The 12,172-nt window shown below is 36.7% G+C and overlaps 1 protein-coding gene across 1 annotated transcript in view; it reads right to left on the bottom strand.

The window, feature by feature from the left end:
* The window catches only part of MGAT4C (MGAT4 family, member C), a 776,551-nt gene that overhangs the window by 448,143 nt on the left and 316,236 nt on the right, over window positions 1-12,172 (bottom strand). Inside the window, exon 2 of the mRNA XM_005882986.2 lies at window positions 6,698-6,808. The gene's annotated coding sequence lies outside the window, so the exon portion shown is untranslated. The remainder of the gene's footprint in view (window positions 1-6,697; window positions 6,809-12,172) is intronic.

Here is a 12,172-nt window from a genome sequence, read left to right on the forward strand (position 1 = left end):
ATTGTTGATAGCACTATAGATACCCCTTAGTCCCTCCCCCCCTTTGTCCTCATCTATCTAACTCCATCCTAGGCCTTCACCACACTATTTTCCATGTCCATGGGCTATGTATATATGTTCTTTGGTTAATTATAGTCTTGATATCATTGATATGTAGCTTCTTTTATATTACTTTAATGATAATATAATAAAATTTCTCAGCATTTCTTTAGATAGTAGAGATAGATTAGATTACTGTTAGAAAGCATATAAACTCTCCTTCCCAGGGAAAAACACTAAAAAAATGAGTATAGATTAGTGAGTTTTCAACAATATATAGAGAAATTGTTAAAAAGATGTGAGTCAGTTGTAAGTAGATAGAAATGGAAAAAAACGAGTAGGTGTGAGAAACTTTGAGAACAAAAAATTGTAGAGCTTGACATTTGAGTATATAGCATAATGTCAGTCACATGTGACAGAGAAAAGGTGTATATCAATATAGACAGACTATAGTGAGAATGGTGGTTAGTTAGTAAAATTGGGGTGGCAAATGATTTGTGCAACATCAGCCTAAAAATGATAGAAGTGGAAGACAGCATGATTGCCTGTGAGCATTATTATTTAAACAACGGATACTTCAGATAAAGTATCAAAATATTTAAAATAGTAATGACTAACTAGTTCATAGTTATATATGCTAGACATTCTTATAAATGTTATATACGTGCTTTCTTACTTAATCTTCCTCATTGTATGGAGATGGAAATGTTGATTATAGTAATGAGAAAGTTTTTATTTCTTGTCTAAATTCACGAACAGTAAGAAGTGGTGTCAGAACTAAAGCAAATGTCAAACATAGTACTTCCTGGCCTTAAACCACTAGCCTGGCCTGCAGAATTAAAAGGAATGAATGAGAACAATTTCCATAAATTACTAGTAAGAATCAAGTTTATTTATTCTTTCATGAAACAGAGTATTTTCTCAGGAGAAGGGATAGAAATTAATGGGAATTAATTTTGCTTTTATTTTTTTCTTTATTGATTAAAGGTATTACATATGTGTCCTTATCCCCCCATTGCCCTCCACCCCACTCCTGTTCATGCCTTCACCCCTGGTGTCTGCATCCATTGGTTATACTTATATGCATGCATATAAGTCCTTTGGTTGATCTCTTCCCCTTACCTCTCCCCTCCCCTACCTTTCCTTGAGGTTTGAGCATCTGATCAATGCTTTGTCTCTGAATCTGTTTTTGTTCATCAGTTTATGTTGTTCATTATAATCCACAAATGAGTGAGATCATGTGATATTTATCTTTCTCTGACTGACTTATTTCATTTAGTATAATGCTCTCCAGTGCCATCCAAGCTGTTGCAAATGGTAGGAGTTCATTCCTTTTTACAGCAGCATAGTATTATATTGTGTTTTTCTAAATAAGTGGCATTGGCTTGCTCAATAGTAGTGTGTGTGTGTGTGTGTGTGATATCTAACATAATCAAAATGTTTTTATGGAAGATAACACATAATGTTAAATTTAGTCTCCCTAGGTGTAGACAAAAAAAAAAAAATAACACAAATCCTATCTAATAAAGAGTGAATATGCTAATTGACCCTCACATCATTGCAAAGACGGCGACGTCCACAGCCAATAAGGAGAGATTATGCTAATTGACAGCCATGCCCTCAGAGATGGCAGTGCCTGCAGCCAATAAGAAATGAATATGCTAATTGACTGCCACACCCTCAAAGATGGCAGTTCCTAGAGCCAATAAGGAGGAAATATGCTAATTGACTGCCACGCTTTCAAAGATGGCGGCACCTACAGCCAATAAGAAGGAAATATGCTAATTGATTGACAGCCACGCCCTCAAAGATGGCGGAGCCCAGTCCTCTCAGTCCCGCTGAGGCAGCAGGCACGGGGCAAGTCGGGCCTGGCCACTCTGCGCGCCTGCCTCCAGAGTCCCCCAGTCCCCTCAGCCCCCCAGCCGCCCAGGGCCATCCGAGGGTCAGGTAACCAGGGCCGGCCGAGGCTTGCGCTGCCGGCAGTGGCAGCAGCAGAGGTGTGATGGGGCATCGCCTTCCCCTGATTACCAGGTCGCCTGCTGCCCCTGAGGGCTCCCGGACTGTGAGAGGGGGCAGATCGGGCTGAGGGACCCCCCTTTCCCCTCCAGTGCATGAATTTTCATGCACCAGGCTTCTAGTAGGTAAATAATGAAGTATCAAGTGATTCTAAATTATATGAAGAAAAAGTGTGGTAACAACATACAGCTTGACCATACCCAGGAAAGGTGCACCAGTCATTCTGAGGAAGTGATCTCTGAGGTAAATATGGAAAATAGAGGACTGACCTGCTGCATCCTGCACGCCCCCCCCCACCTCCACTGGGGATTGAGCCCACAACCCAGGCATGTGCCCTTGACCAAAATTGAACCCAGGACCTTTCAGTCCACAGGCTGATGCTCTATCCACTGAGACAAACCAGCTCTAGCAAGTGTTTCTTGTATTACTTTACTCTTTAGGCCTAAAGTATTTTAGTATTTTCTATATGATTTATGTCAAACATCTCACTCTCTCTCTCTCTCACCATTAAATACGTACATATATCATATAGCATATAGCATAACATAATACACTTATATGTATAGCATGTGTATATTTGTGGTGTTTACAAAAATTAAGAAAGTAAAGGTATGTGGGAAGCCACCACTTACCAATACTGTCAATGCACCAAGGAACCTGGAAGGCTGATGGGCATTAGCAGGGCTGATGCTAAGCACAGATTGTTTGTGTTGAGATAGTGGTGGCTCAAGGCAATTCCCTAACCTGAAAATCCTTTTACTGTTTACCAAACTTTACCTTTGATATGCCTGTATGCATTGCTAAAGGGCAAATGCATATTCAAGTGAATAAAAAGCAAACCAGACTGAGAAGCCTGGGTGTCTCTTCAAGAAAGAGGCTCTACCTGGCCCCCAATGCCTTCTAAATTCTTATTTCTTGTATAGCATTTTCATTTGGGTGTTGGACCCTCCTTCAGATCCTGAACACTGCTGTGCAGGTCACGGCAAAGGTAAAATGTTTCAAAGAAGAATGAATAGTCAACCCTTATATGCTGTGGAGAATCAAGATGAGAACTAAAAAGTGTACAGTGAATTTATGAACCTGAAAGTCAAGTGGCTACCTGAGAAAGGTGGGAAGTGTCATAAAGGTATAGTAAGATTGGAGAGAATTGGAAATAAGGCCATGGAAATATTAATTGGAAAAGTAAACTCTGAGAAGTGTGTGTAGAGTAGCAGAAGAATATAGAAGCATCCAGTGGGGAACATGTGGGTCTAGTCATGGATCGGAGATACCTGCAGTAAACACTGAGAGACTCCAATGAAAAGGATTTTATTGGGAAAACAGAACTGGCAATTAGGAATAAAGAAGACTTGACAGATTAAGGCAAATACCTGAGAATTCAGAAGTAGAAATTGAACATTGTTAAAAGTATGTGTGCTTTCTCCCACCACAAAAGGTGAAAAGAGGAGAGTGTTAGGTGAAGATTAAGGTAAGCTTTTTAGACTTCTATGAGGGATAGAACGAGAGGCATGAATACATGGAACAGACTAACAGCTGTCAGAGAGGAGGGCAGTGGGGGACACTGGAGGAAAGAAGGTGAAGGAATTAGCCAAAGAACACATATGCATCACCCACAGACAGAGACAATAGTGTGATGTAGGCCAGAGGGAAGGGGGTAGGGGAGCAAGGGCTGGAGAGAGGTGAGAAATGTGGGGGAATATGGAGACATCTGTAATAGTGTCAGCAATAAAAATAAAGTTAAATATATAACAAGAACATGGCAGAACTGGCCATATGATTTTGGTTTTCACAATGAATTGAAAGGCAAAATAATCAGCTGTAAGTAAAGCATGAGGGCACCTAGTTGCCATGTCATAGTGATTGAGCATCATCCTATGAACCAGGAAGTCACAGTTTGATTCCTGGTCAGGTCGGAGCACATGCCCAGGTTGTGGGCTTAATCCCCAGCATGAGTTGTGATTCTCTCTCATCATTGATGTTTCTATCTTTCTCTCCCTCTCCCTTCCTCTCTGAAATCTCTCTCTCTCTCTCTCTCTATCTCTCTATATATATATATATAGAGAGAGAGAGAGAGAGAGAGGACTTGCATATATAAAAAATTATATTTTTTTAAAAAAAGAAAACAGGAGGGAAAAGAAGGCAAAGGAAATTTGAAGAGCTTTAAAAACAATAAGTTAATAAAAAATAACTTTCTAAAAAGCAGACTTCTTAAACAATGTCTGGAAGGAACAAATTTTGCCAAAAATTTCTCATTTTACATTTTAGTCCTTTTATGCAAAAATAAAGTGATAAGATTGCTCCAAGGTGGAAGAGAAAATTTTATCCTGAGTGAGCATGAGGTTTGCTGGGAAGATATCTCGATATAAAGGGGCCTCTACTCTGAGCCATAAAGAACAGATAGAACCTGGACATGAGACAATAGAAAAAGCTGTGTTCTTAGCATGAATAGCAAAAAATAAAGGCTTGAAAGTAAAAAAGATGTCTCACTGTGTCATATTCACTGTGGGTAGGAGATGTTGTATTTGCTCTTCTTTTTTATCTTCTCAAATTGTGTGTGTGTGCGTGTGTGTGTTTATGTGTATAATTGTATGTATGAAAACACTCATAGGTTCTAAAGGTAAAAATGATGATATATACAGGGTGGAGCAAAAGTGGATTTACAGTTGTGAGTATGCAACACACAGTTTATTCTTGTATTATTAATTATTATATTATTTTTCATATTAACAATTGTAAATCTACTTTAGCCTCACCCAGTGTGCGTGCGTGCCTGCATGCGTGTGGGTGTGTGTGTGTATGCGTGCGCGTGCACACACACACGCGCACATATGTTTTGTTCATCTGAGATTCACTTCAAAATTTGGAAAGTTAGAACCTAAGGGAATTGGAGCACTTTGCTATAGCTGCCTGCTGCATGTGCCTAAGGGCAACACACACTTTTTAAGAGAGCAGAAACTACATAATGTCAACGGTTTTTTAAAGTTTTTCCTCAGCTCACCTTCAGACCAGAATCTCTTTTAGAAGCAGGGCTGTCTTTATAGTTATTTCAGTACAATGTTCATAGTTGAAACATTAAAATGGGTTGTATCAAATGCACACATAATTTAAAGTAGGGTTAAAGGAAAAGTATTCCATTGTTACAGTTTTTCAGTCTCATGAATAAAAAGGTAGAGTTATTTTTAAACCTAACAAATTACTTCTCATTACATTTACTTTTGTTCCTGACTTCCTGATCCTGTAAAATACTCTTATTTATATGTCCTTAGCCAAAACCTCAATATAAATTACTTATTTTCAAACATATTTGTTGAACCATCTTTAAATCTGGACAGAAATTATATGTTTTATCTCTTTTGTAAGTTACATACTTCCTCTTCTTGAAAATAATTAGCATAATATATATATATATATATATACTGAAATAATAAAATGGGTATGAATATTTATTAGTGACCTATCAGACTGTCATTGTTAGTTGCTTATACCTTTGAAGCTGGGAATACTCTTCTGGGTAAATCCCTAAATATATTTATGTTCAAGTCTCATAGATAGATATAGATTTAGATTTAGATATAGATATAGATATAGATATAAATATAGAACACAAATATTTAATTACTCATGCGATTGAGTTACTTAAAAGAAGAAAAACTAATGACAAGTTTACTTTAAAAACTTTACTTTAAAAAATAGATTTAGCTTTAAGTGAAGTTGATTAGTTGCAAAGTATTTTGATAATCACATCACTGATTTCTGAACAAATGCTTATGAAGAAAATGAAGTTATATAAATGCAACTAAAAATGATAAGTTTCTATAAGAATTACAGTGCTGTAATGTGTAATTCTGCCATCACCTAAAATTAATTTTATATAAGTCAAATATTTGTATATAGTCACATGTGTGTATAAATATATTCTTGCTATTTTAGACATACATAAATTTAAGTAGAGTGTATAACAGGTAGAGATTTTTGTAGTAATATTGAAGCACATTACAGGTTGAAGGAATTTATGCAAAAAACAAAAGCTCATATTTTGAATACGTGTGCACTGTTACATTACTTAGAGCTAAAGTGACAAAAGCCATATGAAGACAAACTCACCCAAAATTATTATTTCCAGATTTTCTCTTTTCCAATTTTTAGAATGAAAAAGAGTTTAGAGTAGTCAAAAATGTCTACAAATAAACCCAATGGCAAAAATAGGTTGGATTCTTGAAGCTCTATGGAGACGAGCTACTGGGCAGTAATGACACCATTGGTCAGGCGAAAACTCAAACATATGGACTCACTCTCAGCCATGGATCAGAGTACTGACTTTTTTCCCTGTGTTTTGACCAGGAATTCTACAGTATAAAATATAAAATAACACCACGTTTCATTCAACAGAAGTGCAGTTTAAGACTCCCCTACCTCCCATACAAATTTAATATGGGCAATATGACTTACTGCTTCACTTTTATTTTTCTATATAACACACACCCAAAAGCATTATGAAAAAAATAGTTCAAAAGAAAAGAAAACAGTTTATGACTTGTAACATAGAACAGCTTCTCTGCTCCCTGACCACATTATGGTTTAAAAGGATTTTTTTTTTTTATCAAACTCTCACCATTGCAAAGAAAAAGAAAGCTTCGCTTACCAGAGAGGAATAAAGCTTCAACCTTGCTCTAACGTTTTCTGCAGCTCTTGTTTGAAAAGGGAGAACCAAAGCAGCTTTGTGCATACAACTGATCTGGCTGATCTCCAGTCCCTGCACAAAAAAACAGTATAATTGGCTCTCAAAAAAGTGTTGTAAACATTCATCATGATGGCCCTTGCATGTTGAATCTAGTCACTGTTACCCTAGTAGACTTTTCCAAACACACCAATTTCACATTTCTACTTTCATTGTTTACTGTTTGTTTGCTTTTTCTATTTAATGCTGAAACTAAATTGTTAAAAAACATTTCTGAGTTCCAGCTTTACTACTATGTCTAACTCTTGGGTTCTGAAAGTATGATTCAAGACAAAAACAAAAAACAATAACAAAAACATTTTAAATCAAGACAACATTGATAAATACATTTACTTGACATCTGTATATCTTTATTTTTAAATTTAACAATATTTAGTCCATTACTTATAGGATAACAATTATCAGGATTAATTCTCTTTTATCCACTATTTGATAAAAGTCAAGTGAACATTGCACATCTCTGTACAGAAGCGACATCAATAATGCCTACACATACCCTAGAGTCTGAGACCAACTGTGCCGGATTTCTTAGTCTCGTTAAATATTCCACTGTTCCTTTGCCCAAACCTTCAAAAGGGTTCAAACACAATCACATCTTTTAATTTTTATGGGAGCAATGAAAGGGTCACATAGCCTGGGCTTTTTTCTTATTTTTAAACATTCAATTTTTATGGGAGCAGTAACTGATTTTAACTATGAGTGGCATATTCTTGTTACCAAGAATATGTGAACACTAGATCAAAAAATAAGCCTCAGTGAAAAACAGTCTCAAATTGTATAAAGTCTTATAATGATCTGAGCAGTACATCTATCTTAGAACTACATGTTGCCTTTTTCCCCATGTGTATAAAGCCTGATAAGCAGTTATCAGCAGTGATACTGTTTGAAAAATATTAAATGCATGGAAGTTTGTGTGTGTGTGTGTGTGTGTGTGTGTTTCATTTTTAATCTGATATTTATTTTTTCATTATACAAATTAAACAAGTATAATAAAATAATTTATGACTATACAAATTATGGTTCTATAAATCTTGAAAATTGCAAATTATGACAACTTATGAGATATGTCTCCTGGAAGAAGTATACATTTAGATATTTGACAAGTGTAAAACTTCTCTATACTACTAAACCTTTTAAAGAAATATTTTTTTTAAATCTTTTTTTAAATATATTTTATTGATTTTTTACAGAGAGGAAGGGAGAGAAATAGAGAGTCAGAAACATCGATGAGAGAGAAACATCGATCAGCTGCCTCCTGCACATCTCCCACTGGGGATGTGCCCGCAACCCAGGTACATGCCCTTGACCGGAATCGAACCTGGGACCCTTCAGTCCGCAGGCCGATGCTCCATCCACTGAGCCAAACCAGTTTCGGCAAGAAATATTTTAATTACATTAAAATAACCTAGAACCACCTGGCTGGCATGGCTTAGTAGTTGAGCATCAACCTATGAACCAGGAGGTCAGGCTTTGATTCCTGCCAGTGCATATGCCCTGGAAGCGGGCTAGATCCCCAGTGTGGGATGTGCAGGAGGCAGCCAATCAATGATTCTCTTTCATCATTGATGTTTTTATCTTTCCCTGTCCCTTCTTCTCAGAAATCAATACAAATATATTTTTTAAAAAATAACCTATAACCTTGAATACTGAACATTCCATGTTTATATTTGTGGATCTCAGTCCCATTTAAAGATTTTGATTGTATTTGAGAATACTATAGACAGATAAAAATTCATGCACTGGAAGGGGGGAGTCCCTCAGCCTGGCCTGCCCCCTCTCACAGTCCGGGAGCCCTCAGGGGTGGGAGGCAACCCAGTGATCAGGGAAAGGCAATGCCCCATCACACCTCTGCTGCTGCCACTGCCGGCAGTACAAGCCCTGCCAGTCCTGGTTACCTGAGCCTCGGGCAGCCCTGGGCAGCTGGGCAGCCGCAATGTGAGGTTTGCCTGTGCCTCAGGCTGGCCCTGGGCAGCTGGAGGGATGAGGGGACTGGAGGACTCTGGAGGCAGGCACGTGGCAAGGCCAGGCTGAGGGGAATGGGCACCTCCATCTTGTGGCTGCAGGCGCCGCCATCTTTGAGGGCGGGGCAGTCAATTAGCATATTCCCTTCTTACTGGCTGTGGGTGCCACCAATTAGCATATGTCCTCTTTATTAGAGAGGAGATATATATATCATTCTTCTAAGGACACAGAAAACTAATCTGGTTATATTATTAGAGAGGCAGGGTGCAGAGAAAGAATCTCTACATACTCTTTTTCAAAGACAGTGTCAGTTAAATATTATCTCCCTGTTGTATAACATGTGTCTTCCTAAAATTTTCCACTAAGACATTCTTATTTACCTCTTTCATCAGAGTAGTGAAGAGGGTATTATTGCTCTCCATTTTACAAATGAGGAAACTAAGGCTCAGAAAGAATAAGTGATTTAACAAATTACAACAGTAAATTCTTAACTGTAGGGCCTTTGGTGTTCTACTGTGTCCTGAAACCATTTCCACTAAAATAATGCACCTAATATTTTTAAAGAGTTTTTTTTTTCTATTTAGCTTACTGATTTGAATTTGGAGTAAATATTTAGAGAACTTTTTATGTATTTGCTGCTGCAGTAGATTAAGAAAACAAAAAGTATCTTTCTAGGCCTAATGATTTTAGAAATAATTTGCAAATGAACTTTGAAAAGATAGTTATTTATGATTTTATTTTGAATACTTTTCATATTTAAGAATTTCCTATTAAGTATCTGTTACATGAGAGAACGTTTGTTAAGTTTTGGGATATTTAGTGAACAAGATAAGTATCTTCCTTTTCTGTATGTTATTTTCAATCTTACTAAGTACAATAAATAAGATTGCCTAAAGTTTTCTTCTCTGAGCAAATAGTAGCCACCTACAAGAGCTTCTAACTCTCCCAAGCCTCTCCATTACCTACCAAACTTCACCCATGTGCCCTTTTATATATTCAAGAAACTTCTCATGCTGATTCCCCTCATCCCATCAGTTACTCCTTCTGCACTGAATCATTCTCATCAGTTAAAAATCTTGCTTTAATATGTCCCTGTTTAAAAAATAATTGCCACCACCCCATTTTTCCTTTTGTCACCATATTTCTTCATAGGAACGTATCAAAAGTTTTACTTTCTCACTTTCCAATTCCTTCTCAATTAACACTTACAGAGCTTCCATACCCATCAAGCCATTAAAATAAATCTCATCTTCCCTTATCTCTCAATAGTGTCTGAACTCAAATGAGTAATTTCTTCCTATAACATTGTTTTCTCTTGGCGTTGGTGTTGTCACTTTCTTATGATGTTTCCCATAACTTGCAAGTCTTTCAATCCCGGGTTCATTTGCTGGCTCCTGCTCCTGTGCCTGAATAATATATTTGAAATACTCCTTGACTTGTCCTGAAGTCCTTTCTCTTCTCAACGGACTTTCCCTTTAGGTATTCCCTTCAGATCCATGGTATTGTATATTATTGATACCCTTTTGACTACCAAAATAACATCTGCAGTCTGACCTCTGGTGATTCTCTATCTGTTTACTGATCTCAATTCTTGACTCTCTAACAAGAATTTTAAAATTCAAACATGACTAAAAGAGAACAATTGATTCTGCCAGGTCCTTACAAATATCACCTTTTCCCAGTCTTCCTTATTTTAGTAAAATTCATCAATTGTCTGAGCTAAAAAAAACAACACAAAAAACAAACAAAAAAAACACAACAAATATTTTTATTTTATTTTATTTTTGTGTTAAAATGCATAACAAAATTTATCATCTCAACCATTTGTAAGTGTACAGTTATGTATTGTAAGTATATTCACATTATATTCAGAACATATTCATCTTGCAAAACTGAAAATCTATACCAATTACTCAACTCCCTTATAAAAATGACTGTTGATATGTGCATTCATACAGATGAATCTCCATGGAATTATGCTGAGTAAGAGAAGCTAAACAAAACAAGTGTGTACTGTACGATTTCATTCAAAAGAAGTTCTAAAAGTGCAAACTAATTTTTAGTGACAGAAAACAGATCAGTTGCTACCTGGAGACTAGAAAAGAGTAGAACTTGGTGAGGAATAGCAAGGGTCATAAGAAAAGTTGTGGGTAACAGATAAGTTCATTATCTTGATTGTCTTTATGGTTTTATGAATGTATACATATGTCAAATCTAATAAAACTGCACACTTTATTTTTTTAATTAAATCTTTAGTGTTCAGATTATTACAGTTGTTCCTCTTTTTCCCCCCATAGCTCCCCTCCACCCGGTTCCCAACCCACCCTCTGCCTTTACCTCTCCCCCACTGTCCTCATCCATAGGTTTATGATTATTTTCCAGTCTCTTCCCGCACTCCCCACACCCCTACCCCCTGAGAATTGTCAGTCCACTCCCTTTCTATGCCCCTGATTCTATTATATTCACCAGTTTATTCTGTTCATCAGATTATTTATTCACTTGATTTTTAGATTCACTTGTTGATAGATATGTATTTGTTGTTCATAATTTGTATCTTTACTTTTTTCTTCGTCTTCCTCTTCTTAAAGAATACCTTTCAGCATTTCATATAATACTGGTTTGGTGGTGATGAACTCCTTTAGCTTTTTCTTATATGTGAAGCTCTTCATCTGACCTTCAATTCTGAATGATAGCTTTTCTGGGTAAAGTAATCTTGGTTGTAGGTTTGTGCTATTAATCACTTTGAATATTTCTTGCCACTCCCTTCTGGCCTGCATAGTTTCTATTGAGAAATCAGCTGACAATCTTATGGGTACTCCCTTGTAGGTAACTGACTATTTTTCTCTTGCTGCTTTTAAGGTTCTCTCTTTGTTTTTTGCTCTAGGCATTTTAATTATGATGTGTCTTGGTGTGGTCCTCTTTGGATTCCTTTTACTTGGGGTTTTCTGCGCTTCCTGGACTTGTAAGTCTATTTCTTTCAACAGGTAGGGAAAGTTTTTTGTCATTATTTCTTCAAATAGGTTTTCAATATCTTGCTCTCTCTCTTCTTCTGGCACACCCATAATTCAGATGTTGGTATGCTTGAAGTTGTCCCAGAGGCTCCTTACACTATCTTCATATTTTTTTATTCTTTTTTCTTTTTTCTTTTCTGGTTGGTTGTTATTTGCTTCTTCATATTTCAAATCTTTGACTTGATTCTTGGGATCCTCCAGTCTGTTGTTGGATCTCTGTTTAATATTCTTTATTTCAGGCAGTGTATGCTTAATTTCTAGTTGGTCCTTTTTCATATCCTCAAGGATCTCACTAGATTTATGGAGGGTCTCACTAAATTTATCGTCAGTTTCTAGAAGATTCTTGAGTTTTAACCTTATAACCATGGTTCTGAACTCTATATCCAGTAGTTTGCTTTCCTCCATT

This window comes from Myotis brandtii, unplaced genomic scaffold, assembly GCF_000412655.1.
Source record: "Myotis brandtii unplaced genomic scaffold, ASM41265v1 scaffold745, whole genome shotgun sequence".
NCBI classification, from domain to species: Eukaryota; Metazoa; Chordata; class Mammalia; order Chiroptera; family Vespertilionidae; genus Myotis; species Myotis brandtii.